The 25,939-nt window shown below is 45.8% G+C and overlaps 1 protein-coding gene and 1 long non-coding RNA gene across 6 annotated transcripts in view; one reads left to right on the forward strand and one right to left on the reverse strand.

Moving 5' to 3' along the window:
- LOC147268518 (uncharacterized) overlaps positions 1–12,937 on the forward strand; it is a 32,524-nt gene extending 19,587 nt beyond the window's left edge. The window contains exons 2-3 of the long non-coding RNA XR_015112178.1: positions 10,666–10,733; positions 12,901–12,937. This is a non-coding gene — a long non-coding RNA (uncharacterized LOC147268518). The remainder of the gene's footprint in view (positions 1–10,665; positions 10,734–12,900) is intronic.
- LOC147268517 (plasma membrane calcium-transporting ATPase 1-like) overlaps positions 1–22,818 on the reverse strand; it is a 94,108-nt gene extending 71,290 nt beyond the window's left edge. Inside the window, exon 1 of one of the 5 annotated variants that reach the window (XM_086200158.1) lies at positions 22,141–22,816. The gene's annotated coding sequence lies outside the window, so the exon portion shown is untranslated. Of the gene's footprint in view, positions 1–21,412; positions 21,532–21,892; positions 21,948–22,140 lie in introns of those variants that run through there. The other 4 variants (XM_086200154.1, XM_086200155.1, XM_086200156.1 and 1 more) reach the window with 4 other exon arrangements.
- Between the last annotated feature and the right edge of the window lie 3,121 nt (positions 22,819–25,939).

Here is a 25,939-nt window from a genome sequence, read left to right on the forward strand (position 1 = left end):
ACCACAACAAATTCAAACTTGCATACAACTTTTTGGAGGAACTGCAATGCGGCCCATCATTCAGCGCTTTGGAGGCTGCAGTTCCAGTGGATTTGATTCAATCTGTCTGAATACACAACCCCCCAGACTCTCCAAGCCAGTCAAACCAGTTTGAGAAGGTAGGTGGGACTGACATCTCACCCAGTATGTACTGACCATTTAAATGCTTATCAATTAAACTGCAGGGGAAATAACAGAAGCAGCAGGGGAGGGAGGCCGCTCGGCTAAGATGGTTAATGACAGTAAATTATTGGGTGAAGCAAAACTACCATAACACAGTTTATGTTCTCAAGTCTGTCCCTGCTTTTCGCCTCAGTTTGAGAGTAAATTTCAGGTTTAAAAGCCACGTCTCGTTTGACTGTAATTTCATCATTTGGTGTTTCTTCACCGCCACAAGCTAACGAGAGTTTTGCGTGTGTTTTACAAAATAAAGACAAAAGGACAGTCAATTTAGGAGCAGCTCCCAATGTGGAAGATAAAACACTTCCGCGATCAGATTGAGGATTTCCAACAGATTATTTAATTTCAAGTATTTAGTTTTCCCCCATTCCAACCGAGGAACAAATTTCAAGGAAAAGGTAATGGCAACAGAACCGCATCTGAATTCAGGAAATTCTGATAAGGGGGTTTATTAATTACATATAATTGTACAATTCAACACACTTCAGCATGAGTCCAGTAACTCCAAATAAAACAGGACTGTTGGAACTAGAACACTTCCAAGGATCTGGGTGCATTCTTGTTGAAATATGCACTTGAGACAGTATACGGCTTATTTTCTCCAGCACATAAGAGAAAAACTAAAACCAAGAAAGTTGTCTCTTTGAAAATGTGCCTAAAGTGACTTTACATAACAATCTCTGAGAAATAAACATTTTCCCCTTGGAGAACATTATGGCGCAGATTTACAGAAGTGTTTGTGTGTGTGTGTGTGTGTGTGTGTGTGCATGCTGTGTATGAGACAGAGAGCCAACGAATGCCAGTAAGATATGGAGAGAGTCTCCAACATGTGAGATAACAGCAGCTGTTTGCAGCTCCTTGATAAGCAGGCCACACCTAGAGGGACACACCAGGATTTTCCTCATAGGGTAAAGGAAAAAGATGAAGCTAAATATATGACAGCACAAGGCTGCAAACATCCGTATGAGACAACACAATGCAGCAACAAAACCTACACTTCAGACCCCGGCCCTTCCTCGTGACATCAGGGAGTTTACTGCTCACGCTGTACTGCATCAGAGGGGTCAGGATTCCAAGTCAAGGTACCGTAGAAATGAGAAATGTGCAGCAACTGCCTGCACCTATAAATATATCCTGATTAACAACATAAACTGTGCTTTCACGAAAAAGGTCACAGGTTTTCTAGCTTTCATTCAAACAAGAATTCGTGACACTAAAATCCAAATGAAAATAAATTGCAGTACATCCCACTTCCAATGTCTGAAATTGGGTGAAACCGACTGGTGTAACAACTTGCTTGTAATCCTGCTTGTCAAATAGACCAGGACAGACGCCAGCATGCAGAAACCCATCGGTCGGTCTCTGATAATGACCGACGACTCTAAAAAAAACACGTCAGATTCCAGAACGTCTGAGGTGGACCTCTGGAACGGCGTGTGGAAAAGCTGATGGCTTCTGATTCTTTCAGGATTGAGGACGGTTTATAACGGATCCCACTTTGTTTTGTCGGCCATTATTTTCTTATTCTTTTCAGGGGCGTGGAAGCTTGAGTCATGTTTGCACCACATCATTTCTGTAAGTCATTATTTGCGACATTTGTTTCCACTGCATTTAGCCAGGCTTTGCTTCTTTCTTTTTTTTCAACAACGCATGCATGCAATGCACTATTTCCAAAGTAAGACATTTTTAAATTTCTTCTTTAAATAAAGTCAAGTATACATTTCTATTAGACGCTTCCTCTCATTCTTTCCGACATGTCAATAACGTGCCACGCTGCGAGGCAGCCTGTCATATTAACTAGTATTAGTTGTTGCCAGACGAGCTTTATTTGCTCGTGGCTGACTGTTTTGGAGCCGATTCAGATTCCCTCCAAACTCTACAACTGTTTTTCTTCACATGACACTGGTGTGAATTGCCAGGAGCAATAAACGTGCTGTTTGAACTGCTCTGCTGCCGTGAACTCTAAAGAATGAAATACTTAAAACTTTCAGCAGAAGTGTGTCAACACGGTTGAAATGGTGAGGACTGGAATAAAATAAAAGCAGCTTGGACACAAGGACATAGTAGACCTGAATGAATGATTGAGTACCTGTCTGACTCACGCTATTTCACATACATAAGTAGTGCAGGTCAAGATATCCATGGGCAGCTGTAGAGAGCAGTTTATCTCAGAGGTTCAACTCGACACATCGAACACAGCCTCTAAAAAGCGAAAGTCCAAAGCCAAAGATTTGTCAATCGGTTGAACCACAGATTTTGTCTGCAGCAATTTTTAATTAGTTGCATCTAATCAAATCTGAGGGTTTGGCGCTTCTTCTTAGTGAATGGAATAGGTTTGGTTCTAGTCAAAAAAAAACAACAAAAAACTTTAGGCTATGGGTATTTATAGCAGGCATTTTTTTATTATTTGTGGCTAATTTGATGACAAAACTATGAATTCAAAAAAAACCCCAACAACCTTGAAAATATCACACTGGAGAAGATAGTGGAAATCTGATAATTCTGTTCCAATTCGATGTCAAAATTCTGGAAGCATGACGGTTGTTCTTCTGTGGCACCGATGGTGCTGATAACAGGTGCACTTGGGAGTGTGTGGATAGAAAAACACTCTGAGATTCTGGAGAAAGCAGGAGTTCAACGGCGGTCGGGATAAAGTGGTCTGAAATCAAATTACGCTGCATCATAAGTGACCGCTCAGACCCGGTTGTGCACTGTTCCTAAGTAAATGCCAAAACTCTGAGACCCGAGCCGATGCCTTTGCTTTGCTAGCAGACTGTTTAAAAAGAGGATGTTAGCATTTAAAAGTTAGCCCTGAAGCTAGCAGTATTGGCTTGAACTCTGCCTGCGCCGCACTGAGCTACTCTTTAAGGAGCCACCTTGCACTTACACCGCCAGTATCCATCCATCCATCTTCTTCCACTTATCCGGGGTCCAGTCACGAATACTGAGGACACTTTTGGATGAAGGTATGAATTTAACGGGACTGTCATTATGGTATCAATTCTGGTATCGAGACTCATGGGAATTCAGTGGTACGGCCTACCTAATTTCCAGTGAGGGGACAAAGCTAATTTTAGCTGCATTGCTCAGCCACACTGGCTTTGGGGACGAAGAACTCAGCAGCTTCCTGTTGTCTAGCAATCTGTCCCAGACTTGCAATCAGTTCCCCCCCCCCCCCCCCTTTGCTATGTTTATGCTCCACAACCCGCCAGCAGCCGCCTCATAGTCCCTCCCTTATAATTTACTGCTTATTACACAACCTACTGTACATACCATACACACAGTGAGAGTCCAGGAGACAAAGCAGGTCCTGGACTAATAAAGAGTCTGCCCTCACACACTCATCTCATATTGCTGCAGAAGAACAACCAACACGCTTTTTCAAACCATATAATGTCCACAACGTTGTCAGACACTTGCTGTTTGTGAACGTTTCAAGATTCAAGATTACTTTTCCCGTCATTCAGCAACGGCGTCTCAGATGCAGAGCAGAACAACGTCACGAGCGTGAGTCCCGTCGCTACTGGTCACCAGATGTGAGGTTTTTGAGTTTGCACTTTCACTGAAGAGCGAGCAAACCTATACAACAATATCCTAACATCAAGCTTACCTTACAGAGGAGGAAAGCCATGCTTCGCCAGAAAGGAAAAACTCCTTGCCTTGAATGTAATATTATCATTCAAGGACATCGAGCCTGCACATCACATCGTAAAGGCCATGCCTACAGCAAGGGAGGGAATCAACAGCGTGGCAAGGTTGTAGAGAAAAGAGAAACCTTTTCACAAGTTTTTACAAGTCAGAAGAAGAAGTTGGAAAAAGTCAAGGCTGAGGCAGACACAGTGAGGTGTTGCTCACCTCTGCAGACATGAAACAGAGTCACATTCATGCATTATGCATTGACTAAAATGCCACATCAGACGGAGGATATAAATGAAGAGCACATTTTCTGTCCCCCGCTGCCTGAACAGCAGCAACAGTTGCATGTTGATTAGAGGCAATAAAATGCAAATCAGGGATTTTCAGGCACAAGTGGGAGTGACCACACTGATAAGGAGCCGATCAAAAAAAACCCCCAAAAAACACAGAGCTGAAACCTCCCAGTTTGAATATTTAGAACACTGAGCAAGTTTGAAATAGGCCTTAATTAAGCGGAAATTAATAAAAATTACAAAATGATCCCTGCGATGGACAAGAAAAAAAAAGCTTTGTTTTTATTTTAGATTCAAGCGTTACGTTCCGTCCACCAGAAACTGTGCAAAAAATCGAAACTCTTGTGCTTTCCGCCAAGACTGCGCCGTATCATACCAGCCCTGATGTAGCAAAGTGAGCGGAGCAGCAGGCTACCAGTGCAACGCATCGGAGCACCAGAGGCAAACACAAATGGAACTGCATTCTGATGAAAAGTTCCAGCGCAGGCAGGAGTCAAAGCTCTGAGCTCGTCAGAACGCAAGTTGTCATCCTGCACGAGGAAAACTTCCCCCCGTCGTCATCTAGGAACTGATTCAAAGATAGACCTCAATCCCGACTGGTAAAAAGAAAATAAGGAGGTCGAGTGGTTGTTGAGCAATCTGAGTCGTAATCCATCAAGATCCCGTCCACGTGCCCGTGAACGACACACTGGCCTCCCTAACGGTCGCCGATGAGCCGGTTAGTACCTAGCATAGCAGCTCCTACCATAGCAGCTCCTAGCATAGCAGCTCCTACCATAGCAGCTCCTAGCATAGCAGCTCCTACCATAGCAGCTCCTAGCATAGCAGCTCCTACCATAGCAGCTCCTACCATAGCAGCTCCTACCATCGGTGCGTGGATGTGAGTTAACTGCTGACGGGACAATCAGTGTGCTCGTGTTGGAAAAAGTCAACCCGTGTCTCACAGTGAGACTTCTGGTTTCGCTGTTGTCATCTGGAGCTGCAGTACGTGAGGAAATTCAAATTAGCTACTCGTGCCATAAAAACAAGGCCATGTTCATCCTTCAAACTCTTCACGCTGCTGAGTGTAAAACTGCTTTGGTCCAGTAAATGTCTGACGATGGAGGTTTTAGAGGTCGCTGTGGATTGAGCAGACACTTCAGCAGTACTTCTTCTCCTCATCCGGCGTGACTCTGAGCCAAGTCCATCTTTATGAAGCCTTCCCGACAGTCCTCCTGTGTGTACTCGCGAGGTCCTCTGCCGTCCTCTCAAAATGTCTTTTACTGATAACCAAGTGCAACTACACAATGATGATACTGGCTGCCGGGCAACACAAAACAAACAGCCCGAGCACAGAGGAGACACCGAACACACACAGGACGGCTGAAAGACACATATTCAAAGCTACTTTTTTTTGTTCTGATTTGTTTTTTGTCAGCCACAAGAATCCACGAGAGGGCTGGTGAAAACAATCAGGCCATCAACAATAGAGAGCGGGCGCCATTAAGATGACAGTTGTTCACCCACCAGCTCCGTCTCGGGAGAGCTCTGGGGGGAGACAGAGAATCCATACGTCGAACTGACTGACACGGATGAATCTTCGCCCTCCAGACAGAAACTAATGTTCACATCTTTACAGTTCAGGACTCAAAACTCCGACAAAAACGAACAGCATTCAATCTTCTGTGCGTATGAGGGGGAACGTCGTCGTTGGGAAACGTCATCACTACGAGCCTTTCAGCTATTCTTCAACGAAACATAAAACCATCATATACCTGCTGACACTGTGTAAATCACAAGTTTTGGCACTGTGCCGTACAGCATGGATCTTTCAGCAATATCATTTTGTGACGTCTCAAAAATGTGATTCAGGTGGACGAACTGTCATGTAATCTGTTGCGCTCCTATGTGCCCAGAGACACAACTCTCATTTGTAACTTTCAAACGCATGGTCGGTGATTCATAACACCAGTGAGTGCCAGTTGCCCCAAATACTTGCATGACCATGGAGTCTACAGGGCAGCACGTGGTGATAGAGTTTATCAAGATTCTTAAAATGCTCATTATATCGGAACAAAACGCCAATTGCGTTCCACTCGTCCTCATGTGTCTGTTACATTCATGCTCTGTTGTGTCCTAACCAGCGCGGTTTTGCACAGCATTTGTTCAGACATCTTTTTCTTCCTGTTGTGCATGGAAACACCCATCAGCCTCTTCCAGTCCCCACAAGTGAGACACCACATTACTCAGCCTCAGATGACTGTTGGTGGAGCATCTTGTGACTGAGAGCAGAGCAGGAAAAAAACAAAAAAAACAAAACGCTTCACACTGCCGTTCGTTTGGCTGCAAACCAGCTGGACAATGTGACACCAAACATTCCTGCACTTTATAAAGACAAAGGGGGGAAAAAAAAACAAAACAACAACAACGGTTCAGTCTGACAAAGCGTGGATTCTGATCCCAACACACGCATCCATTCACGATAATGGGTGGGAGGAGTTTATCTAATAGCCCAATCGGAGAGCAGCACAGTGTTTGACAGGGTCGGACTCGGGGGAGGAATGTGATTTGCAGTGGAGACGTATGTCATGCATTAGTGTTGAGTCTTAGGGTCCACGTGCAGGATGGTTATACCATGTAGTGTGATGATGCAACACGCGGAGGTGATGTGCCTGAGAATCACATTACTCGGGCTTGTATGCGCCTCCATATGCTCCAAATTAACAAAGGGGCTCTGTATGTGTTCTGTACGTCCCACTGCGGTGTCTGACCCTGACCAGTGAACTATCATGACAGCCCAAACTACAGTGAAAACCATGCATTTCTGGACAAACGAGGATTTGATGCAGCCTCGGTTTCAGGGGATGTCGGGGTTTACTCAGCCGTTACACAGGTGCCTGGCTTGTTTTCTGCTTTTTCTACAAATGCGATGCAAAAAAAAGTCAACCAAGAGAAAGTCTGACGGCAACAAGCTACTCTGCCACCTACTGCTCTGGAGGTGGACATACTTTAGTGTATAAATTGATTCTTCCCGTTCATGTATACTGGGACAACAGTTGTTCAATTGTATGGACCAGTGGAGCTGTAACAATAGCTCCACTGTAGCATGTAAAGCAACTGATCGAGCGCTTCTTGTAGAATGTGAGAGTTTCGGATGTGACAGCTGCAGATGAATGGCACCATAATGACTGTTTCAGGAATTTCCTATGAGCTGCTACTTCAGCTTCCCTTAATTGCCACATTTAGCCAGAGATTCCATAACACAGCAGTTAAAAAGTACCCTGCCAGTTTACTTATTTACACAGGAGCAAACAACGCAGGCACGATGCTGCCACAGCATGTGATTTTAGATAGCATGCTGACGCTCCTTAATCAGAGACGTGATGTGTCACACAGCGGCGCTTGTGTCTGGAATGACGATGTCCGTCATTCTGGATGTCCAGACGACCGCGTCTATCTCTTCGGCTGGTGAAATGGCGGCACAGACTCAACCTCCACTCACTCTTCTGGGAATGGTGGATATGTTTTACTATTAAGTCCACCTTCAACAGACTTGTGTAAAAAGTGCTACTCATTAAATGGCATCTGTTACCATCAAAGCACATTTGCCAAGCTTATGACTTTAATCTTACGCAAAGTTTTTGTCCGGGTAAGAGGCACTGTAACATAAAGAAAAGTGGAACTGGGGCTCAAACCATCAACCGCCTGAGCTAAAGCTGACGATTTCTTACATTACAGCATTAATTTTGACCTTATTAACTTCCCCCCAAAGCTGTTGAAAACAGAACACTTAAAGTATGACACATTGTAAGTCACATGAACACAAAAAAGTTGACCGGGCTGTATGGAAACACACACACACACACACACACACACACACACACACACACACACACACACACACACACACACACACACACACCCCTCTCATGTGCCTCCCCCCCAACCGCTCAGTTCTTTTTTTTTCCGAGTGAACTTTGAGATGAAAAGCCACTTCAGTTTCATTGAGCACATGATCTCACAGAGCTGCAGCTTAAGTCTCACTGAGTGAAATAAGAATCAAACTGTGAAAAACTGATTCACTGAGGAATTAACTCCCATATCTGAATCTGCACCTCCGAGCTGCAGTGGGAGCCACAAAGTTGAAACATTGTATCGAGTTCAGAAAACTCTAGTAAAACGTGAGGAATAAATTCATCCCCTTGTACAAAATTTGACACTTCTTCCAAAGGAGCAAGCAGATTCTTGCTCCTCCTGGGTGTTTTTATGTTAAAACATCTTGTCCTAGTTTGGCGTATGCTCGCTGTGACAGCAGAGTGTGTGTTCAGTCCTGAGTTGTGTGCGTATGTGAGTACATGCCGTGTCAAATGACTGTGCGCTGATTGTGTTCAGGCACACTGGCCAGACGGAGCCACGCCCAGCCCTCCTACACAAACACTGCATTCCACCCACGTTTTACCCTGCATACAGACCAGGGATCAAGATGCAGACCTGCTGGACAGAGGTATGGGTCTGTTGTAGAGTTCCCTCTTGGCGCAGCTCCCAGTCAGATCTGTACCACACTGACCGGAGGACAAAATCCAACCGCAGCGGGAACTCTCTGCAGCGTCTGCAGTCTGAACAGGAACCTGGACGCACCGTCAGCAGGGTTTCCCCAAGAAATGCTCCAGTCTCCCAGATCCTCCCACATCTCATCTTGCCATCAGTTTTGTTGAAATAACCTCAACAATAGTCATTAAACTTAAGCTTATTATGCCTCCACGCCGGTGGAGGCTGTGAGGAATTACATTTCTGGATCGCATTCCTGTGCTCGCTAGAACGCCTGCAGGGAATTTCTTCAAATTTGGAACAAACATCCACTAGGAATACAGGCTTGAACTCACATATGAACCCTTACAGATTGTTTATGACTGCATGTAACAATATAGACCCAGTAGTAACAATATGACACACATTATTGATGCTGAACAACCTTAATTTCACTCCTTGATAAAGCTTTAAACAAGACCTTGAATGTTCTATCCCCTGAATTAGACATGTCCTCTGTATCAGCAGATATCAGATCCATTTCATTGTTGTTCACCACAATACACACGCGTGGAAACATACACACGGCAGCTCGTATCTTCAGTTCTACCTTCAAACAGAGGAAGTTATATTTCCAAGTAGCGTTTGCTGCTAACGCTGGACTTGCTTGCTGCGGTTTGATTCCATTCCTGTTAATGTGCAACATGATAACCAATACTGGTCTTGTTGGGATGTAATCAGACGGATCCTGACACATCTCGTTCCGGCAACAAACCACGTGGTGACAAGATGATGGTTAAAGCAACTGCTTCGCCTTTGCCTTTTTGTCCGAGCACCACTTCTTAAATCCTACATTTTTCATAAAAATGTCAGATGAGGCTGGGAACATAGCCTCTTCTCCAGGTGATGCCTACGTTTGAAGTCACAGTAAAAAATAAAATCATTAGTAACAGTTTTCACCAGAAGGCTTCCCAAGCTTCAGAGCCAGAAAAGTCATGTTCGTGGGTTGTGTCCTCTGAAAACACTTCTGCTTATTTCATGATACTATTCGAAGAGAGGAAGAGCAGGACTGAAACATGACAGCATCATACACGGCACCGGTAGGCTGTGTGAGTACAAGGAAGTGAAATCCTGAATGTTGCCAAAACAACATGAGGAAACCATCAAGCCTCCACTTCCTGTTGGCTCTCACTCCGCCCTCCATCTGCTCACTTCCTCCTCCGACCGACGCCTATCTCTGACTGCACTCATCCACAGAGGACACAAGCCCGCGTGCGCGCACACACACACACACACAAGTACGCGCACACCCCCCCCGAGTCCTTGAGTCCACCCCAGTCTGGCAGACATAAAGAACATGCAGTACAGGTCTCACAGAAAGACCGTAGCTTGCTAATTAATGACCAGATGTCCGATCGGGGATACGCATAACGAACTTGCCACAACATAACAGGAGACACATCATGCATCCATAAATACCATTTAAATAAAGTGCTTTATAATGCATTGAAATTTAATGCATTTGTTTTGTGGGGGGGGGGGGGGGGGGGGGGCTCTTTTAGTACGAGTTGCTGTATGGTTCATGATGCAACCTTAAACATCAGGCCAGTAACAATGATGTTAATATTCAGGGGGAAAAAAAGAGCTCTGGTATTCGAATCGGTGTCCGGGTCAACAGATAAGAAATTAAACCTGAACTGAAAAAAAATCCGCAATATTTCATATCCGGCGGTGTCGGAGCCTGACTACTCTGTCAAATGATGTCGACTTTGGTTCCGTGAGTGAAGCGCGCAGGTAAAACTCTGGGCGCGTTGATGTCATTTGTGTTGCTCAAGAAGCACAAAACTTGAAGAATAAAAGCACCCAAGGGGGAAGAAGCAGTTACTTACACTATGATGCCGACAGGAACGCCTAAGTGGAGGAATGAAGCTGAAGTCATCAGACAAATCAAAGAAACAACAAAAGACATCCAAACCAAATAAAGTCTATTTTTTTTTTTTTTTTGCCACAGGTCTCCTGGCCTCCTGCATGCTACACCGAAGCGCCATCCCTTGCCCTATCCAGAGTCTTTCCAAGGGGGTGAGAATTCTTTGGACACAATCTCCCGTTGTGTGCTACTTGTGTGAAAGATCAAGCCCGGACAATGTCTGAACCTTATTTTTGGTTCATGCGCCGTGCTCGTATAAGAAAATGGACGGACAGTTGGGACATCGCAGTGAAGCTTTGACGACTGACTGTAAAGTAGTACTTCAATCTCACACTTTGGAAAAACTGACAAGTTTTTTTTTTATTGCCAGTGTGTGGAGAGACACACACACACACACACACACACACACACACACACACACACACAAAGACTTAGACCAGATTATAAACCATACAGGATGATGTGCCTCTAGAAGTGAAAGTGTTTCCACAACGATGAAATCACAAACCACCAACTGATCTGGTTCCCTCAGACAACAGCGTGTGTTTCAGCTTTGGCCGTTCTCTCCTGCAACGTCTCTTCTCTCTCTCTCTCTCTTTATTCACTCATCTTTATCAGTTGCTAACATACTGCAGAGGCATGCCAAATAAGCTGCCAGCATTAAACCTAAACACAGACAAACACACACACACACACACACAAGCGGACACACAGTGAAATGAAAACGGCACAAACACTGGTCTATATTACACAACTACTCAGTGCTGGAAAGGAGTCAATTTACTGCAGTATAGAATAACTCCACATCCAGAAAATGGGGTTCGATTGTTGTTTTGTATGTATCCATTATAAACTCAGATGCGTCAAATAAAACCTGCGAAAATACGCACTGCCATTTCTCCTCCCTACAACAAGGCCCCCCCCCCCCAACCCCCAGCTCCACAAGCCAGTAAGAATTTGATCTGGGTTGCTGCATTAAAAGATAACCAATAGTAAAAAAAAAAAAAAATTAGCACCACCCTACGCTCTCGCTGCCTGTTTCTGTGCCAATCAGGGGAGTAAACCAGGCATGAAAAGTGCACTATTCCTGGCTGCAGTGCATCAAAGGAGTCACTGCACCGCCTTTCAAATGAGGAAACTGTTGCAGACAAGTGGATGGATTTTATTTTTGAAGACTTGCCTTGACCTGTCCCGAGTCAGTGACACAAATAATAATTTTACCACAGAGTCTCCAACCCCACCCGTTTCCCCAACCGGCTTGTGGCTCGATCTGTGTTTAGTCAATCAGAGCGTTTGCTGATGAATGCTCAGCTGTTACTACCACCGAGCAGAGAAATCTGGGACAGACATGCAGAGGCCCTCAGAAATGCTGGAATCAAAGCAACACCTTTTATTCTATTTTATTTTTTTTTTAATTCCACCATTTCGGAAGTGTTTAATAGACACACAGATAACCAGAGCACATCCCAGTCTACATAACAGTCTTCCTCCCTGTTCAACTTCATCTTTCAGCATTTATCAGCGCATTCACTGAGCAACATGCCACCAAGGTGCCGCCCTCTCTTTTCAGCGGCCTGACATGACAACGGCTGCCTTGTTTTCAACTTTTTGTGAACACGATGACCCCCCCCCCCCAAAAAAAATGACGCAGTGGATACTAGGAGTCTGCGTATGGGACAGGTAGAGCGCAGAGTGGCAGTCTCCGGTGCTGAGCTAAATCTATGCACGTGGAACCAATCGGCCTCGGTAAACTTTCGTAACGTTTTATTTCTAGCGCAGCGTCAGGCTCTGCCCCATCACAACAGCATCAAACCTGGGATAAATACCTGCTTTGGTTGGATTGTGTCTGAATTATTTTCCAACAACAGCGTTTATTTATTTATTTATTTTTGTTCACTTTGTGACTCGCGTAGCCCTCGTTTCATTAATGGATGAGACCCTTCTGTGTGACTGTCAGACTGCAGACGGCTCAATATGAGACGGCGGTTTGAAGTGGTCGTGCAGGCTCTGTGGCTGGAGCGGTAAAAGTAGCTCATTCGGCTGTCTCACAACATGCTGCAGGATGTTTTCATTCTGGAATATATGACACTGCTTGTATTTTCTAGTGTTTCTGATGCCAGTTGCCATGTGTTCACTCTTCGCTGCCGCAGCCTTGACATGCACTTGTGCAGCAGTGGCTTCACGGCCTGCGTGGGGTGTATTTCAGATGGTGTGATTTACAGAGGTGGTCGCACTTCCTTGAGCTCCGCGGGCATCTCCACCCACCTTCTACACGAACGTTGACATGTTCCCATCATCTGTTTGTTTGTTCTCACACAGGGAGGGCATGGCTGATCCAGGGTGAACCCCGCCTCTCGCCCAATGTCAGCTGGGATAGGCTCCACCCCCCACGACCCTTAACAGGTAAGCGGCACAGAAAATGGATGGATGGATGGATGTTCTCACACAATAAACTTCACAATTTCTCGGCAAGGACGCCTCATCACGGCAGCACCGTCACTCAGTCGGTGAGAAACGTTACAGTTCACAACCGGTGAGCAGAAGCCAGATCGGCGACAACACTCACAAAACATCCTTCAGGGTTTTAAACTGTCAATTTAGAAGAATTCCCACACTGATGCTTGGTGGATGTCATGATAAATGCTATGATAATCTGGATTTTCCTTTTCATCTGCTGTTAGTCTCATTTCCCGCTTTTCTGCTTTACTCCTTCACCGAACGTTTCCCCTCTTTAATTTGTCATCACTCCCTTTCATTTCAGCGTTTACGGGAAAAGGGAATGCGTGAAGGCAAATATCAAGCGTCACATTTACACTTTTCATGTTTGCCTGTCTAAGATTATCTTTTGTTTATACGGATTCTCATTTTGTTTTTTTCTTTTTCTAAAACATGCTTATGAACTGACCATTAAGGGATTGAACGCCAGATTAAAACGACAAATATCAGTAGGAGATAAGATCCAACGGAGCTAATTAAAGTTAATTCCGTGACCGTTTCAATGAAATTTTTTGGCTGTGGTCCAGCTAACATGCTCTCTGCAGTCGCTGCCAGCACTCGACAAGACCCATCACACTCTAATAGCCCTCTATGGCCACGAGTAGACTCTCACTCAGTGGGTTTTTATGCATGGGATGAAGATCCTGACAGCTTCATAGTTGTGAATCAGAACTTCCAGTACAGTTCAAGAGGCTGGTGAAAATACAAGAAAAGAAAGAAAAAAAATAAATCGGCAGACAGCAGCTGTTATTATTTCACTGTTTCAGATACATATTTAATCAACTTTTCATATCGACGCTTCTGTTGTTTTCAGATTGGAGCTACAGGCCAGCAATAAAATCTTTTGTGTTTCTGCCTTCTCAGCCAAGAAAAGGTGATTACAGAGTTTAACTGAATCTGAGCTGAAATTGAGTTTTAGTTATTTATAAGTCAAGTTACGTTCAAATGATGAAAGCTGCACAGAATTAGATTGACTAAGCTTCGATAAGCTCCAAACAGCTGCACGGCGGTTACAAGACAACTCACACATACAGATCTCGACTCCCTTACAAGCAATACTGCTTAAACCTTGGTCTTTCTCTCGCTCGTTGTCACACACACACACACACACACACACACACACACACACACACACACACACACACACACACACACACACACACACACTAACTCCACATTCACACCAGCAAAGCAGCGCATGTACAAACACCCACACAGGTGTTACGTAAGTGTGTGTCAGGAAGGCTCTAAGGCGGTCTAGTTAGACCCATCTATCCTGCTCCTGACACCTCCATGTCCTCTGTGTGTGTGTGTGTGTGTGTGTGTGTGTGTGTGTGGGGACATTTCCTAACAGCAGGTGCAGAAGGAACCAACCGCGGCGAACCTGCTCCCATGAAGACCTGGGGATTCCTCCTCTACCACCACCAACACGTTTTAAAGGTTGTGTCGGGTATGGAGGGCAAATCACGACGAAGGCAGACACGGATAAAGAAATAAAGAACTACATAAATAAACATTAAAAATAAATACATTCTGTTTATGGAAAAAAAAAGAGGCCATTTCTACATGTTTGCATGTATCTATTCATGCTTGTGCCATTCTTTGTCCTGGTAGTCAACTGTGCTGCACATCCTGCCTTGTCCAAGTAAGATGCATCAACATACATTATAATGATTGCATCCGCTGTAAGACTGGCACTAATTAGTTCTTATGTACATGAAAACCTTCTCTTTCATACGGAATTTTGTTTGTGTCCAGGTTACTCCTACCGAGCTGTGCCGAGATGCGTCGGGTGATCGGTGCCTGTTTAGCTGCAGAGATGTGGAATATCAATGAGGCTTTCCTGCTTAATTAAATGTTAAACATACATAAAATGTTACAATCATTCCCATAAGCTCTCCATTACAGTTGGGTGAAGGCTCTCCTGCCAGCAGGGATATAAAATAATGATAAAGGCCAACAGCTCTATTATAGTCACAAACACTGAGGCTCTGTTGAGCATCTATATCTTAAATACAGGCCTGAGCTTCCCACTGCTGCACTGCGTCCATTAATAATTGATGTCGACTTACATAAGAGACAAACTGTGCACAGTAGGATCTGCTTCATAGGCAGGGATTCCGTCTGCAGAGGGGTTCCCGCATTTCACCGAATCCTAAATATCTCCACACTGGTGTGAAGGGCGGGTCCTAAACGTGCTGGAAAAAGCCCATTGATTGGACCGGAAATCAGCAGAAACACTGAGTATCTTGTTCATTTTCTGCCAATCAAAATACTTGTGGAAACACTGCTCGCTGTAACGGAGACATATGATTAAAGGCTGCAACACTGCAAGACGTCCATCCATCCATTTTCTGTACCTCTTACCTGTTCAGGGTCGTGGGGGGTGGAGCCTATCCCAGCTGACATTGGGCGAGAGGCGGGGTTCACCCTGGACAGGTTGCCAGTCCATGGCAGGGCCATCAGGAGCAATTAGGGGTTCAGTACCTTGCTCAGAGATACTTCGACGCGGTCACTGGGAGAAGAGAGGATCGAACCAGCGACCCTTCGGTTGTTAGACGGCCGCTCTACCGCCGAGCCATGCTGCCCCTATTGCATGACGTCCTCAGAGTCAAATTGCATCTATAACCAGGGAAGTGATTTGTAAGTTTCCTTCATCAAACAGCATCGATCAGAGATGATGTTCGACCAAGTGTGTGATTTCAGCTGTAAAAACACAGCTCGTGAAAGACGCGTCGCGACCGAAAGAAGGAGATCACGAATGCAAGCAGCAGAAATGGGTTTCCTGAGAAGGGCGGCTGGCGTCTCCCTCAGGGATAAGGTGAGAGGTTCCATCATCCCTGAGGAACTCGGAGTCGAGTGGCTGCTCCTTTGCTGTGGAAGGAGCCAGTTGAGGGGGTTCAGGCAACTGGTCAGGATGCCACCTGGACGCCTCCCCGGGGAGGTGCAGGCGCGTCCAGCTGGGAGGAGGCCACAGAGCAGACCAAGGCCTGGGTAGAGGGACTACATCTCCATGCTGGCCTGGGAACGCCTCTGTCAGAGCTGGTCTATGTGGCCAGGGAGACGGACGTTTGGGGTTCCCTGCTGGAGTTGCTACCCCATACCGTATAAGCAGTTGAAGTTGGATGGATGGGTTGAAAAATAAAGCTGAAATTCAGTGCTTAGTCAGAGTCAGGGACTAAAACCGCACTGCAAAAATTAACAAATGGAGAGCTAATTTGCATCTTAAAGTTAAAGTCGAAAGTTTCAATGTCAAAGTTGCCCAAAACAGAGTGTATCCAACCAAATGTAGCACACTCATCCTCACTGTAATATTCCACCGCCTACCTGCAAAACAATCAACTGCAACAGCGGCGAACAAAATCCTTCGAGGCAAGAAAAAGATTTAAAAAAAAAGAAAAAAAAGATTGCAACTGTCCTTTAGAAGGTTCTTGGCCCTTTTTGCCCAGGGACAGGTTTGTTAAGATGTTGGTTTACTTTGTGTAAATATTACTGCATCACGTTTATCAGCCTGAAGGCACACACACACACACACACACACGCACACACACACACACACACACACACACACACACACACACACGAGCGTACATCATTGTTAATAAACAGTTAACAAGCGATAAACTGAGAATCCCAACTGTTGACCGTTCAAAGTTCGCCAGCGAGGGAGGAAACTGGCGTCAGAGTGAGTCGGAGCTCTTCAGTCTGTACGTGTGTTCAGCCTCCATCTTGGGTGGAGCTGGGCAGTGTATCGCTACATCCTACATTCAATGTCAACATGTTTTGGATTTTTGTTTTCTATCAAGAATCATGATACAGTTTTGTTGCGTAAGTCAGTGTTTTTTAAAAAAAAAAAAAGTAAGCAGATACTGTCAAAAATATCTTTATCTAAAAAATAAAAAATACAAAAAAAAAAGGGTTATTTTTCCCGGCTGGCCAGTCCTGATCTTTGGAATGAACCCCACTTGTTTGAGCCTTACGAGGCAGGTTGGTCCGACGTGGCGGTGGACATCAGTCCCCCGGAATTCCTGGAACCGTTGTCACATTTCTAGCTGGTTTTAATGACACAGGCTGAGGTAAACGTTCCATTCACACCATCTTGCCTTGTACTTTGAAAGGCAGGGAATGAAATAATTGGATTGGCAGGTATTGTTTTAGTCTAACGGGACAAAATGTATGGATTTTCTCTGAAAAACAACAAAAAACAAAAACAGCAACAACAACAGACGGACTGCGGCAACCACTACAGACCAGGACCTGAACTGAGCCATGACTCAATAAAGAGGTTGTACTTATAAACTACAAACGGTCCGTGTAGATTCACAGAGCGAGAGCTTTTTTAGGAGCGCTGCCATTTGAAAACATTCAACAAATGCACAGGAAGAAATCCAACGGCCAGCAGGAGAAAAAAAACAAAACAGGAAAACGCTGCTGCATCTCAACAGTGGAATAAATGTCGTTAATGCACAGCGGTTTGTTCATCAGCATGGAACAGACGGATCAATTTGAAAATCAAAATAAAAAGGATTTGCCAGAGGACATCAGGAGCTCACGGGCTGCAGCAGATTTTGGTCACAACATGATGCAGAGCTCTTTTAACTCACCCGCCGCCTGACCACAGTCGCTCACGCCAACAGAGAGGAGCCGCCGATGAATGTCCAGCTGGTCAGAGTCTAAATTTAAATGAACTTCAGCTCAGTGCAGCCTGGCGTTTCCAGTTGTGATTCATCAAACCAGCTTCAGTCTCAGTTGTAGCGCAGCAGCATCGTCCCCCACACACCCCACCTGATTTGACTGTCTGAGCCATTCGTCTTGACTTTTCCCAGGTCATCAATTCTCAGGCTTTCTTTCTTCCTGACACGGCGACATGTGATTTGATTAATCACTGCGAAGCCCGCGTACATCGTGACTGTTCGATCGTTCATCCGCTGAGCCGAATGAAGCATTTCAAATCTTAAAGTCCAGTTACCTGATGACGCTTTGAACAGTTCTCTAACTACATGTTCCTTTGCTTTGCGATGTGGCACCTCTGCCTGCTCCTGCAGCTTCTTTAATGAGAGGGTAATCGTTTCATCCGACATGAACAGAGCTGCTCCTTATTTCAGCCTCGCTAGCTTGTCTCCATCATCATACACTGCAGGAAACCTGGAATTTCAGCTGATTATTCAAGTCGCCTGATAAATTAGGGACGCATGATAAGAGTGGAAGAAATTAAAGAATTTGACACGCCCATCCAATACCCCGATGCGATGGGAGCTGGATCAGGAAAAAAAAACAAAAAACAAAACTGATCATCTGTTTACTAAACGTGTCGCTTGCAGTTCCCAGCCCATTGTGTCTGACGGAGAGGCTGTTCAGCACCAAGAGACGCCACCAGAACAGTGAGGCTGCGTGAGACACATGTGCCACGGTGGTAGTCAAACTGGAACGACAGTAACATGACGCAGCGCCAGCGAACGTGCTGGTCAGTCACTCCTGGAAACCAAGGCCTGTATCGTATCCAAGGGCTCGTTCCGATCACTTCTTCTAATTTATTCACTGGAGTGGCGATAGTAGACATCGGCATGTTACAGAGCCAGCAGCCACCTCAAGGCTCAACACGCCTGTGCCGACGGACAACAGGAGTGAAAGCGACACCTGGGTTCACAAACAGAAATCTGACGGGTCCCTGTGAATAACTCACGAGCCAAACGTGAAGTCTGCTCCGCTTGTGGCCGCTGAAGGGGAGCGAACCTTCTGCCTGACATTAACCGAGCAGACACACTGAGTCAGCATCAGTCACTTCCTGTAGCCATCAGATCATCAGCGGACACAACCGGAGCGCTCATCTGTCTGCAGGTGGAGCCGGCTGGGTGTCCTCGGGGAGCAGGGTTCAACGCCAGGTTATACAGAGGTGTCATTCATCAGACTAAACGCCGCAAACGCCATGTCCTTCCTGTCTTTCTCCCTCAAATTTGCTGGGGTGTACGGCGTTAGCAGCTGATTAAACTCTTTCATAAATTTGAGTTTTCTTTGTTCCTGAACGTATGAATGCATCCATAAAAGCCGCTACTTGAATTTTGTTCGTTTTCTTTTTTTCCTCTGAGTTAGTTTTTGCTTTCAACTAATCAAAATTAAGGAGGAGGATGTTGGGCTACTTTAATAAAAAAGAAAAAAAGAAAAAAAAAAGGTGTAGCCGTGTTACCTGAACCAATGAATAAATATCACTAAGTTGATAAAACCTGAAAATGAGTTCTTCACCACAAGTCAAAAAGCTGGTCAGCGCATCAACACATTTTCACATCCTGGAAACCTTACAGGAATGTAAAGAACCTTTCCACAAAATAGGTTTTAATGAAAGTCAACGAGCTTCGAAACCCACGAGTGAAACCCCGGAAAAGGATCACGTTATTACGTTTAAAAAGGAGCAGAACGCGCCGACACGATGCCACTTTTCAAAACATCGCTGCCCAATGATTTGTTACCTGTAAAGAAATGTGCAAGCCACTTTGATGCGGCCGATCAGAGCAAACGATGGAGTTAAACTGGTCAGATTTCTATCGTAAAAGCTGAGATTCAATTAACGCAGATAATTTTTTTTTAATTTTTTTTAAAAAACATCTAAAATACATCACAATGTTGTCAATCTCACAACCTTAAATTACAACGTTAGCCTTCAGGGGGGAAAGGCCAGATGTTCCATTTAATAAAAGCCAATAAAAGCAAATAAAGCGGCTTTTGTTAAAGCTGACATCTATTAACTAATTAGAACACCTGACAAGACGCGCGGCAGACCACCTCAGCTGAACCGGGCCTGGGGGGGGGGGGGGGGGGGGGGCGGGGGCTCTGCGCGGGCCTCACAGAATCAGGAAACATGTCATCCTGGGAGAAAACAAAAGAGATCCTGGTTCCTCGTACCGACCTGATAAAAATCCATTTTAACTGATGCAAGTCTGAGGGCTGGAACATGGTTGTGCCGGTATATTTAGTACAAGAAGGCGTGACAACTAACACCGACATCCATGGTCTATAGTCCCCAGGTCTCAGCACCTGCACCGACTGACGCATCCCTGCTCTTCTATTACATGCCATGTAACAAGGTGTTGAGGATTTTGTGTGAAAAACAACAAATGTATGTGAGAAAAACACAAGCAAGGGGGGGGGGGGGACTAGCCATTGTCCTGAATGCAGTAAACAACAGAGTCGTCTGCCGCTACTTCCCTGGCAAACGGCTGAAATTCAACACGCATTGATTAAAGAGCTTTCCAAGTTTCCCCTGCAGATCATTTTCCTATGCAAATGTCTTGTTTTTCCTTTTGGTGAATTAGCTTAAAAAAATAAAGCAGAAGGAGCAATGCCCTCGTTTGGAGGTCACACGCTGAGGAGGAGTCACCACGAGCCAAGATGCGGGATCCCCCTCCTTCCTAACGCAATAAGTCAGGACACACCCAGATGGAGATGGGAGGGGGGGAGGAGAAAGAGGGGGGGAGGAGGAGGAGGAGAGGGATAAAATGACAGGAAAGGAAGAAAAAGAAACAGAGCTGCTGCTGTTGCTCATCCGCCCATCCTAGCAGATGACGTAAGGATGATTCTTCAAGAACCTGAATGCATTTTTGATTGAAATTAAATGACCCCCCCACACACACACACACACACACACACCAGCACCCTTGTTCACTGCCTCAATATGACATCATGAAAAGCACAACTACTATTTACAATAGCGCGGGTAACCACTCCAACAAGCTCAACAAGCTCGTCCTGTATCCGCCGCATTCACGACACCGCTGAGCTGGGACCCAACCGGTGACACCGAAAAAACACGGATTTTAATTAAGAAAAAAAAAAAAAGAAAAAGAAAAAAAGACACACACACACGCACACACAAAAGGAGACAAAAACCAAAGCAACCGGTTATTGCAGGGTTTTTTATGCAAGTTACCAGAGACTGCATGACTTACTGATGACCAAAAGGTTTTGTCTTTTTTTTTTTTTTGAGGGGGAACCAAGGGAAATACCCGTCGGAAAACCAAATATTGTAGGCAGAGCCAAATGAGCAAACTGTTTCCAGACACTTGGAGACATCCGCGGGCGGTCTGATTGCTCGCAGTCAGAGCAACAGTGGATACATGCCGCTCGGTCGCCCGGGGAGACCTGGCACAACACCGCCATTTGGAAACTGGCCGTTTAGATTACATTCCCTTGTAGGTCAGTAGGCATGAAGACTTTCCCCGTCTAAGAACAAAGCCTCGGAACAAACGGAACGCGTTCTTTAATTCGGCTCTCATCTAACTCGACAAGCAAATCTATTATTTTACTAAAATAAACCGACCCCTTTTTACTCCCCTCCCCTTACCGAATGATGCCGTTTCATGCCCGGAGACCATGCAGCAGTGGGCGGCAGCAACTGGTCGGCATTGCGCACCACGTCGAAAAGTTGGTTGGAATTAGGTGTGAAACCCACAAGTTAAACCAGCACATAACAACAAGGTTTTGTTTTCTTTATGAATGGAGACTTGACAACAGCGACTGCAAGACCAAAGGGGAGGAAGGGAGGGGGAGAGGGAGGCACGTATCGGGGCTGGAACCTAGCTAACTGCCGGGACGCCTGACGAGGAGAAGCGGCGTGAAACGTGCCCCTGTTGAGGACCTGTCACGGTCAATCCCGCAGGGCAAGACGGGGAATAAACATAAATACGCCTAAACCGACGTTATAGTTCAGCTGAATGACACAAGTTGTGCTCTCACACCTGTGGGACGGGGATGGAAACAAAATATGGTGTAGTTGCTAACAAGTGAGGTATGAAGGTAAAGAAACAGCAGTTCTGGTCGTTACCCGGATGCTGAGCAGTGCGGACAACCCGTGGTGGTGCTGGGGTGGAGTGGAGTGGAGTGGAGGGGAGGGCAGGGGGGGGTTACGCTAGACTCCTTAAAAACACGTTAAAAATTAACCTAAACCTCCAGGAAGAACACCACGACGGCGTGTTTTACATCTCTAAGCTACAAGTGTGTGTGTGAGTGTGTGAGTGGAAGCGGCGCATGTGGCGTGTAAAGTTTTTCAAAAAAAAAAAAAAAGGACGTTACCTCCACTCTTGGGGGGGGGGGGGGGGGGGGTCAAAACTCAGGTCCTGTGGTTGTGTCGGGTGAAGCAGGTCTAGCTCAGACGGGTCCGTCCATATCCCAGCACGGCTCCAACTTGACAACTGCAGTGGTGAGGAAATTATCGACGGACCGGGACTGGGAAGATGAAGATGAAGAAGAAGAAGAAGAAGAAGAAATCGTCCTTTTCTTCCGGTGGTGTTAAACCAGTTGCTTTGACCGTAAAAACAAAACAAAACAAAAAAAACCCACTCGCACGAGCATCGGCTCTCTCGCGCGTGCAAAGCGGCAGCGCACACACACACACACCCCCCCCACCACCACCCGGGAAGGGAAAAAACAACCCGGATCCTGAATCAGTCACAAATCACTCCGTTAAGAAAGGGAAGGGGGAGAAAAAAAACAAAACTTCCCTCCTTCCTCTCTCACTCTCTCTTCCTCTCTCTCTCTCTCTCTCTCCTGGATGCAATGCAGAGGACGGAAACACAAGATCCAGTAAGCCGAGGGCTGGATGTGGCGCGTCGGTGTTGCCAGTGGTGGGTGGGTGGGTCTGGGGAGTCCGACACATTCAAACGATCCCCGGAGAGAAGAAGACCCTACGTCCGGATCCGGCTCCTTTTTCTCCCCCCCTCTGGCTGGCTGGGAAACTGAGGGAGGGAGAGAGGCGAACTGGTGCTAGAGACCGAGAAAGAAGGGGGAGGGACCAGCCCGGGATTGCCCTGTTTTTTTTAAGGTGGATCTGAAATAATTAGGTAATCGAACAAAGAAGCCCTGCTACGGAGAACAACAGCCCAGGGGTGGAAATCCAACATGCAGCCCTGGAAACTTGAGAGGAAGACTCATTGGAGGGGGGGTGGGCTACTCAACATCTGGATTAATTCTGGCTCAATGTACAGAAGCTCAGTCACGCCCTGTGCTAGGAAAAAAAAAAAAAACTAAAGTCATGCATAATAACACTAAAAACTCACTTAAATCTGTGAATACTGCAAAAAGTTTGTTTTCTTTTATAGTTGGGGTTTGGGAATTTAAGATAAATTCAAGTATTTTTTGACCAAGTACCTCCGTGTTGTTTTTTGTTGTTGTTGTTTTTTGTTTTTTTTATTTAAATCACTTGTTTCGGTAGGTGAAGCAAAGGGTGACCTAGAAGGAAACTGACATCCCGCCAACAAATATTCTGTCGTGTACGGGACAACGACAGCGGGCTAATTCAAACGGCTAAACCGAGCAGCGCCAGTGCGGCGGCGCACACAGACCCACTGGACGTGCTGCAAACTGTCATTTCAAGAAAGAAAAAAAAAAAAAAGCAATACTTCAAGAAAAAAAAGGGGGGGTGGTAATAATAATAATTATCAAGAATTGTCATAAAACGTCAAGGTTCTTGTTGTTGAATGAAATGTCATGTTCATGTCATGGAGGTTGAGGGGGGGTGGAAAAAATGGCAAATTTGTTTTATTCGTCACACAAACGTCACGAGGAAAATCAAAAGAAGATGAAGGAGAAGGATTTTATTTTCTCTAAATGGTTCATGAATGAGGGCGGCACGGTGGTGCAGCGGTCAGCACTGTGGCCTCACGGCAAGAAGGTTCCGGGTTCAAGTCCCGGCTCGGGCGCGGGATCTTTCTGTGTGGAGTCTCCATGTTCTCCCTGTTCCTGCGTGGGTTCTCTCGGGTACTCCAGCTTCCTCCCACAGTCCAAAGACATCAAGAGAGGACGAGGCTGACTGATACTCTAAATTGACCGTAGGCATGGCTGTGAGTGTGAATGGTTGGTCTCTATGTGTTGGTCCTGTGATGGACTGGCGACCTGTCCAGGGTGAACCCCGCCTCTCGCCCGTAGATGCTGGGATAGGCTCCACCCCCCACGACCCTTACTAGTAAGGAATGAGCGGAAGATGACGATGGATGGATGGTTCATGAATGACTTCAGAGGCATGAAAAGGAAGTCATACTGAAACTCTTTTTTTTTTTTGACTTTGTAAATTATAATCACTTCAAATTAATTTTCCGTGACACTGAAGGAGTTGCAACCCTCAGATTTTGGCACCGGCCGCTTTAATATGCATACGGGGGGGGGGGGGGGGTTAAAAAAAATCAAATTTAGACCGAATGACTTTGAAATGAACCCTCGTCTGAATCAAACAGCACAGAGTCTGTCGTGATTAGCAGAGGACTGAGGTGATTACAGACAGCAACAAGTACTTGTACTCCTACAGTTATCATTTTCAGCCGGGGATGCTGTTTACTGCAGTCACATTTTTCGGATCTGATCTCATCTGTCAATCACAGGAGAAAAGACAGATCCCTGTCACCATCGGACGGTCGGAGACCTGCACGGACGAGACTCTTCGATATGATTTTTTTATTTTTTATTTTTTTGGTCCAAACACAGAACACGGACAAAGAATTCTGAAATGAAAAAAAAAAAAGAAAAAAGAAAAATCTCTCTGACTGCCAACTGGCCACTCAATCAGCTCTGCCTCCTACGCTATGCTAATGACAGAGAGGTTGTTAAAGCTGCCATTTAGCAGCACGCGCTACACTCTGGGTGAAATCTGACTGCAGATGAAGGAGGGCTACGGGTTCTCATTACCGCTCCTCAAATCATTGCCTCCTTTTTCATCACACATTCGGAAGGGAGCACGAGTTCATATTGACTAATCACTGCTGATGTACTTCCCGTCGTCTGTAGTTGCACCAACTTTTGGGAGATACATGCTCACCGTCCACCAGTTTTAGTGCCAGACAAGCCGATAGACGCCCCGTCTCTCCTGGCTGCATTGATGACAGAGCTCCAGATTTCCACCCGATGTGTTGAAGTGGCTGGAGAGTAATCTCACACGTCACCACAACGCTTGAGTCGATAGATGCAGGGTTACAGCTTTTGAGATGACGAGCGCGTCCGTCCGTTTGAGTTCCAGCTCTGACAACATCTCCTAATTTTTTAGCAGGTTTGTTTGTTTGTTTTGTTTTTTTTCCTGCGGAGAATGTGAAGCAGAACCCATCCATTTTCTAATGCTTATCCTGTTAAGGGTGGTGGTGGTGGTGGTGGTGGGGGAGGGGCTATCCCAACAGCCTTCAACACATAGAGACAGACCACCATTGGCTCTCCCAGCCACGCCTACGGTCAATTTAGAGTCTGGATTAACCTGGTCCCCTCTTGATGTCTTTGGACTGTGGGAGGAAGCTGGAGTACCAGAGAGAACCCACGCAGGAACAGGGAGAACATGGAGACTCCACCCAGAAAGATCCCATGTTCGAGCCGGGACTCGAACCCAGAACCTTCTTGCTGTGAGGCGACAGTGCTGACCACTGCTCCACCGTGCCGCCCGAAGCGCAACCCTTCTTGTATGCATTTGCCAGACTTTTTTTGGAGAAAAGTGTGAGTGAGATGATACGCGACCGTGCCCCACCACTAGCACTCCTTGAAACGAAGCTAAGTCGCGGTCAGGTGAGATTCTGGCGCTCCGTAAAGACACGCATCTGTCCAGTTGTGTGGACAACTGCCGAATTTCCCCAAAAGTTTGTGTTTTCTTTTACAGGTCCAGGTTAAAGGGTTGGGCCAGTGTGAACATGTTTTTACCAAACCACACGACCGGACCAGAATACAGAATATCACAAACAGGTGATACCGGTGACAAACTTTGCGGCATTAGTTGGTTTACATGTTGGTGACCTGTCGGTTTGCGGTTTGGTCCAGCGTTTGGATTCGCTGCGTTCCAGTCGCATCACGGCGTCGGTGTTCAACTCCACTTCTGCTGTGAATCAGATCCGAGGAATGTGCCGTG

The sequence above is a fragment of the Aulostomus chinensis genome, chromosome 3 (genome assembly GCF_037954235.1).
Source record: "Aulostomus chinensis isolate RoL2024-O1b breed Wild chromosome 3, RoL_Achi_v1.0, whole genome shotgun sequence".
Taxonomy (NCBI): domain Eukaryota; kingdom Metazoa; phylum Chordata; class Actinopteri; order Syngnathiformes; family Aulostomidae; genus Aulostomus; species Aulostomus chinensis.